The sequence below is a fragment of the Alosa pseudoharengus genome, unplaced genomic scaffold (assembly GCF_046254945.1).
Source record: "Alosa pseudoharengus isolate Yale_2024_CS ecotype anadromous, Long Island Sound unplaced genomic scaffold, YU_APseudo_1.1 YU_APseudo_1.1_scf_17, whole genome shotgun sequence".
NCBI lineage: Eukaryota > Metazoa > Chordata > Actinopteri > Clupeiformes > Clupeidae > Alosa > Alosa pseudoharengus.
The window spans coordinates 32,698,253-32,705,752 of NW_027468640.1; the positions used below are offsets into that span (position 1 = coordinate 32,698,253).

Below are 7,500 nucleotides of genomic sequence, written 5' to 3' on the forward strand. Positions count from 1 at the left end.
TGGGGAGATCTTGTTCGGTCGCTATCAGTGGTGCTACTGCAGCTTTTATCGGTACTAATGTGACGTTTGATAGCCTTATTAAACACCCTTTTGTTTTCGCACGTTCGCCAAAACGTGTTAAGAGACTCGCTTAAATGTCCTCGTGTAAGTGGGGCAAACCCCCACAAATGCCCCTCACACTGTTCGACCAGCATTTGGCTTGCTTGTTGGAATTAAAAGCCATTTATCAGACGTGGCTCTCCGTGGCTGCTGCCTTCCTCCTTAACAAAAGACAAGCCCGCGAGTCGGTGCTGCTCACTGACGGCGCATCTCCAGAAGCGTTTCCTATCAACTGTTTTGTGGTGTCGCCACAAAATCTCACAGAATCGGACACTAGTGCTCCCCGGTTATTGTGTTAAGCAGGGTCTTGCGCTGGGTTTGTGACAGACACGGGAAAGCGAATGAGTCTGAAATCGCAATGGCATGAGGAAATGTGAGAGACAGGCTTCTGCTGTGTTCAGGATTAAACAGGGCCACTAGAATGCGTAATGGGATTAAGAAGGTGGCGGAGGGCCCCTTAGCTCGCCCATCATGTATTGTGCGAGGCGATTGCATCTAGCTCCTCAGCGCGGCGAATTTAAAGTTATTCACTTGCATGAATAGGCTGCTAGGATGGAAATATTTGGGATTTGAGTACCGGTCTACAGAGTGGAGCTTGGTTTGCCCCCCCCCCCCCCTCTCTGCGCGCGTTTCAAAATGCTGATGTTGTGTGTTCTGTCGATCAATATTGTCGACCAATTGACTAAACGAGAACATTCACTCAGTCGTGATTTATGCACCGTCTGCCTGCTCTGGCACGGCTTTGCTTTGCTTTAATGCATGTCCTGGTACTTTTATTTCCGTTGATTGCCACGGATCCCACATGCTTTAGTGGTAGGCTGCCTCACTAATCAAGAGATGGTTGGGTCCTCGAGCATTCGTGCGGCTTGAAGAACTAACATTCCAAGCAGTTCGTTCTCTCTCTCTCTCTCTCCCTCCCTCTCTCTCTCTCTCTCTCTCTCTCTATTGGTGTATGTGTGATGCAATGCGTGATCTAATGGATTGGAATGCAAGGAGGGTTAAAGTTAAAGTTCTGGAAAGGCGAGGGAAAGTGGGAATGTGCAGAAGTGATTAAGAATGTGCTCGTGTAATAGGCGAGAAATGCAACATTTACGAGGTTGGGGCTGATTTTGTGCCATCTGTACACTTTAATTAAAATATCTAGAGTAGCCTAAACGTTCAATAATGGTGCCTTCTACCTTGTAATTATTATCTTACACCCAAAGCACCTTCTCGGGTGCGTTTCAGTTGGCATTTCTATAGAAAAATCGCATTATTGGCATTGCCTAATATTGAAAGTAATGAAATGAATAACCAGAGCCAGTACGTTTTAAGACTTTGAAGCACTTACTCTCATGAAGTGTTCCACAACTACCTGAGCCATTTTCTGCGGGCAGGTGTGTGTGTGTGTGTGTGTTAACGCTTGACGACAGCGAACCTCCTTGTGGTTAAACTTGATATAGAATGGAGACACAACGCGATGAGGATATGACAAGGATTTCACAGGTTGCCTCTGTGGGGTAGGCGCGTATTGTCCATATGGGCTTACCTCAACATAACTTTATGATTACTAACACATAGCCTACTGTGTGAGAACAGCGACCGATGAGGAAAAATCAACTAAGCTAAATTGCATCATCATTGGGAACCTTGTAATAGACATCTCTGGCTGTGGTGATGTTTGATTTCTCCAGTAAACTCTAAACCGAAGTTGACAGATGTTCCTGTGTAGGCTATATCGCTCTATGTCTCCATTTGAACTGTGCCGCGGCCAAATTAGTCAGAAAGGGAACTTTCAGTCCATAGGCCTACTGAGGACGACTCATCTGTGGAATGCCCGATCGCCTTAGATCTCGCAATGGGGAGTTAGCGGCACTGTAATGCGAGCGTCTGAAGAAAGGCGTTTTTTTTCTTCCCTTTTCTTTTGGTGTCGTGAATAGGGTTTGGATTCCACCTCAAAGTTCTGTTAACTGAAAACAACAACATGGCGAGAGGCTTTCATCTCGCCGACGCTCTTAAAAGATGAGATCACTGAATAAATTCGTGTGTGAGAGGCGCGGGGCAAGAATTTAACTTTGAGACTGGGTCCTCGCTGCCGCTTCCGAGTTCAAAAGCAGCACAGTCTTCAAAGCGTCACAATCACCCCTTCACCTCCTAATACAAACAGGCCGTCTGTAATTTTCCAGTAAAAATGAATCGTCACTCCTCCCGTTTGTGTGTGTGTGTGTGTGTGTACGCCACAAGGTGAACATCACCCTCTCCAGTCCTTTATACATGAAAGACTGAGGATGGAAATGTGCTGATTTGCAGCAGAGCCATATGGTCGCTCGGTAAGAGAGGGAAGGAGGGAGGGCAGGAGCGAGGGATGGAGAGGGAGATGGCAGGGGGAGGGTTGAGGGTGGTATGGAGGTGAAGATGGCGGGAGAAAAAGTGAGAAAGGAGAGCGAGAGGTTAGGATGGCTTTGAACATATTTTGAGTGGGCCAGTGGTTTGTAGCGCAACCTGTCAGTGAGGGAACCTGCTGTCTCTTATCTCTCAATAAATTCTCACTTGAATTTAAGTGAGGGTTTTTTTATGTGTGTGAGTTTATGACAAGTATGCCTTACATGAGATGTGAGATGCAAATGTGAGTAGATAAAGTTTACATTTGACTGACCAAACCGAAGTTAATATTCCCTTGCACACACACAATGGTAAAAATAGTAATCTGGTGACTATTTATGCAGCCACACACACACACACACACACACACACACACACACACACGCGCAACAAGCAGAACACATCCATTCATTAGCCAGACGAAAAAGGCCATTGATTTCCCCCCCAACCCTGTTTAATGTCTGAAAATGGCACCACCACCACCCCACATTCTCTCCACTTTGAAAGGGTCTGGGTCAGGAGTGTGTGGAGACTGACAGCTCTGATTGACAGAGAGCTTTGTTCCCTGTGTTCCAGTTGCACTGGTTGTCCTTAAGCAGGGAAGGCAGGGAGCTGACAGTGGTGGTGGCCAACTCAGACCTCCACCACCACCACCTTGGCCAACACTGGGGAAGCACTTGAAGTTGAGCAAGAGTAAGTGGTGTGTTAGTGTGTATGTGAGATAGAGAGAAAGAGAGAGAGGAAGAGGTGTTTGTGTTTGTATGTGTGTGTAAGAGAAAGTGAGTTATTTAGAGAGAAACAGTTGAGAGTAGGGCTGGGATAAACGATTATTTTTTAAACGATTAATCTAGCGATTATTTTTTCGATGCATCGATTAATCTAGCGATTCATTTTTTCAGTCCGATTCGATTTCGATTCGATTATCGATTATCTCCCAATTAATTCACTAATAGCAACTTACACATGTTTATTTACATATATGAATGAAAAAACATAAATTCTTTAACATTGTAATAAATGTTTATTGCTCTTAAGATTCCAAAATAAAAGACTATACAAGTGCAAAGTAATGAATTCTTAGTCAGAAGTAGCATTCAATAAAGTTCAGTAGTGTATGTCCAATTGAGTGCCATTTTAAGACGTTCGTGTGGGAATCCTTAACATAGTTAAAAGGCTGCTGATGTGTGGATGCAATTCATAACGTAGTTTCAAATAACGGTTCGTACTTCTCATTTGGACAAGCACTTTTGAGTCTTGGAAAACACTTTTCCATTTACATCGGGATTTTGCAAACATTCAGAGTCAATAAAATGAGCCTGAGTAACGAATACAAGCAGCTGCAAGTAAGCATGCTAAACTTGACATCCAAACAGTATTCTAACGTTAGCTTTGAAATACTGCTTGATTGCATACTGTAACTTAAATTAGTTTAGTCTCCTCAATGTACTGTGTTGTGATAAGACCTTATCAGAGTTTACCTTAACTTTAATGCTGTAGTTTTGAACAAATTTGCGCAGCATGGTCACGATGCTAAGCGGATTTAATAGCAATTTAGCCCACTGTGTTCTATGCAGTGCTTCTATGTGGCAACAACAATCCTTCAACAATCGTGAATAATTTGTTAAATCACATGCAGAGGAGGAGCAGCGGGTTCGTTACGAGAGAGAGCGGGCGGGGCGAGGAAAGGCTGTGTGAGTAAAAAGTGCAGCTCAATGAAATTATCTTATTTTTTATTTAAATAGTAGGACTACAATATAGAACATCAATGTGTGGTGGCCGGTTTTGATTTCGTGGTGCCCAGCCACAGATTAGTCAACGTATGGAAAACACTGAAGGTGTAAAATTAAAAATATTTAGCAGCACATGTTATGCTTGACGAATCGACGCTCATATTTTGCGTCGACGTATTTTTTGCGTCGACGTCATCGATTACGTCGACGCGTTGTCCCAGCCCTAGTTGAGAGTATCATACAATGAGACACACTTAGGTATGTGTAAGTACACTATTTATGTAACTGTGTGTGTGTGTGTGTGTGGGGGGGGGGGGTGAAGAAAAAATGGATTGACTTTGTGTTAACAACAAGAGAGTCAAGGGAAAAATCAAATGCTTCGGTTAAGCTGGACCGTGTCAACGAGTTTCCCCAGCTATCTCTCTGGCTCAGTGACCCAGCACTGTGGTTGAATCAGGTGAAAAGTAAATGAGAGGCAGAGAGAGGGAGAGGGAGAGGGGGGAGGAGGGGGTTGGTTGTAATGGCAAGCCAGCAAGTGCGCGTCAGTGTGATTATCAGCGAAAACCTCAACCAGGAAATAACAGTGTTGCCTAGGGATCAAAAACAAATAGGAGAACATACCATCAGGTTGTGTGTTGCTCCCTCCCCTCCCACACACACACACACACACACACACTCACTTTCCCTTCTCCACTACATATGATAGGTAAGAAAATCAAGCACACACATACACACACACACACATACACTCAAGCACACACACACACACACACACACACAAAACTCTGCAACTGCCAGCACACCCTAGTCATTGAGCGAGGGAAACCACCGTCACAGTGTCTGTTGATGCTGGATGATATCCCATCTGACTTGACGTGCGTCCGTGACCAATTCGGGAAAGGGGACCGAGGAACAAGAGAGGACACACCATGTGAAAAAAAACAAGCAGGCAGATATCTATCTTGTGAAAGGCTTATTTACCCACAATGCTCAGCGGTCAGTGTCCATCCATCTGTCATTCGTCAGAGGGAAGGAAAAGAGGAGAGAGAGAGAGAGAAAGAGAGAGAAAGGCGGATAGATTAGGGCAGCTCCTGTGCCCTGGGGGCGTTAGGTGTCTGTTTCAGGCATCGGATGTCCACTGAGTTTTCCTTCTCCTGTTCCCAAATCCATCACTGCTCACTGAGTGGAGCCATGGCTGCCTCCCAGTCAATACATGGCTGAAAACCGTGTCAAAATGCCAAGAGTCAGCTGTGGGAGAAAGTGGTCTGTGATGTGTCAAGAATCTGAACTTTTTGAACTTTTCTGGAACTATTTTACGTCTTATATGGGGCTTCTAGGTCCTGGAACCCCTTTTAGCATTGTTTACCGGTGTTTATGGCAAGCCCTTTGAACATGTATCCAAAGGTGTTCTTTACACAGTGGGAAAAGTTCCTAATTGAGTCTATAGATTGTGAAATCACTTGAAGTTTGTAGATTCTGTTTAACGTTCTCTTAACAACTCAGCTGATTGTGATAATGAGTTTTCTCTAAGCTGTCTGTGGAACCAAGAAGAAAGTTCCGTTGCCTGAGCTTAGACTTATTTTTTTTTCTCACCTACATCCTGACACCTTTACTCCTCACTAACAAACAGGATATACCCCACTAAAGTTAAGCACCTATCTTCCCTTTCAGACAATAGCTCACTAATGTATCACACACTGTTAGTGTTTCACAACCTATATACACAACTTTTAACCCCAATCCTATATTCAACATATAGGTTTCTTTGTGTACACGTATTGGCTAAATGATTCAATGTAATTAAATATTAATGAAACACTTTGAGGATTAGTGGAAAAGATTTCAGGTAGGATAGGATTGGATTAGACAGAGGTAGACATAGCAGTGGTAGAGTTTTGGAATTTGTGTGTGTGTTTGTGTGTGTGTGTGTGTGTGTGTGTGTGTGTGTGTGTGTGTGTGTGTGTGGTAGGGTGGTGAAGCTTGATGATGTGATCTTTACAGCTGGCTAGGGAGAGAGGGATACCGAGATGTTGTGGAGGCTGCGGGGTATCTTGATTTGCCTTGACTCAGCCTGGGGAGTTCCGCGGCTTGTTGTGGAACTGGACGTGAGGTAATGGCTGGTGTAGAGGCAGGCCAGGGTCCCTCTTGTCAGGGCGAGGGTCTGGAAAACAGCGTGTGCGGTTTGCAGCAGGGAGAGTCCCCACCATCTCTTCTACTTCATGAATGAAAATTTCAACACAGAGGGGATGGGCTCAAATTAAATAAAAAAGGAAAAAAGAAGGAAAGCGAGAAAAGAATGGAAGGTTTTACTCACTTTCAGCTGTGTGTGTGTGTGTGTGTGTGTGTGTGTGTGTGTTTGTGTTGTACTCACATACTCACATTTAAGTATGACTTCATTGTGGTCGCAGAATCAGTTGGAGCTAGTCAGCTGTGATTGTTAGCACTGCTCGCTATGCTATGAAAAGGACTTTGGTGTACTTTATTGTTACTGCTTTGTCTGATTTGAGAAGTGTGTGTGTGCGTGTGTATTTGTATGTGTGTGTGTGTGAGTGTGTGTATGTGAGAGAGAGATAGAGAGAGAGACAGAGAGAATGTGTGTATGTGTGTGTGCGTGTGTCTGTGTGGTGTGCGTGTGGTGTGCTTGTGTGTGTGTGTGTGTGAGAGAGAGAGAGAGAGAGAGAGAGAGAGAGAGTGTGGTTGCCTTGTGTGCTATAACTAAAATAATTTTATGAGAAATGCAAGAGAGTGCAGGGATTCTTATTGACTAGCTGACCTCCTGCCTTTAAGTCCCCCCTCCCTATCTCTCTTTCTCTTGCTCTTTCCCTCCCTCTCTCTCTTTCTGTTGCTCTCTCACTATTTATCATTCCCCTCTCTTTCTCTCTCTTTGTTCCTCTGTCCTGTCTGTGTGAGCTTCCATTTTTCTTCTACCCTTCCTTACCATCATGCTTTTCTTTCCCTCTATCTCGCTTGAATTTCCCCTTGGGGATCAATAAAGTATCTATCTATCTATCTATCTATCTATCTATCTATCTATCTATCTATCTACTGTATCTATCTATCTATCTATCTATCCTTAAGAACTGGCTGTTGGGGATCTCTCCTTCACACACACACACACACACACACACACACACACACACACACACACACACACACACACACACACCAAGGCTCTTAGGAGTGCATCTGGTCTGCATGGCTAAATTTAACGGTTTATATATAAGGTACCAGGGACATTCAATTATCCTCACCATAACCCCCACCCTTCCCACCTTTCAGACTTCTGTCACCCCTTCTTATCCCCCCTGAT

At 44.2% G+C, this 7,500-nt stretch overlaps 1 protein-coding gene across 1 annotated transcript in view; it reads left to right on the forward strand.

Moving 5' to 3' along the window:
• LOC143127693 (uncharacterized) overlaps positions 1–7,500 on the forward strand; it is a 90,491-nt gene that overhangs the window by 859 nt on the left and 82,132 nt on the right. The window lies entirely within an intron of this gene.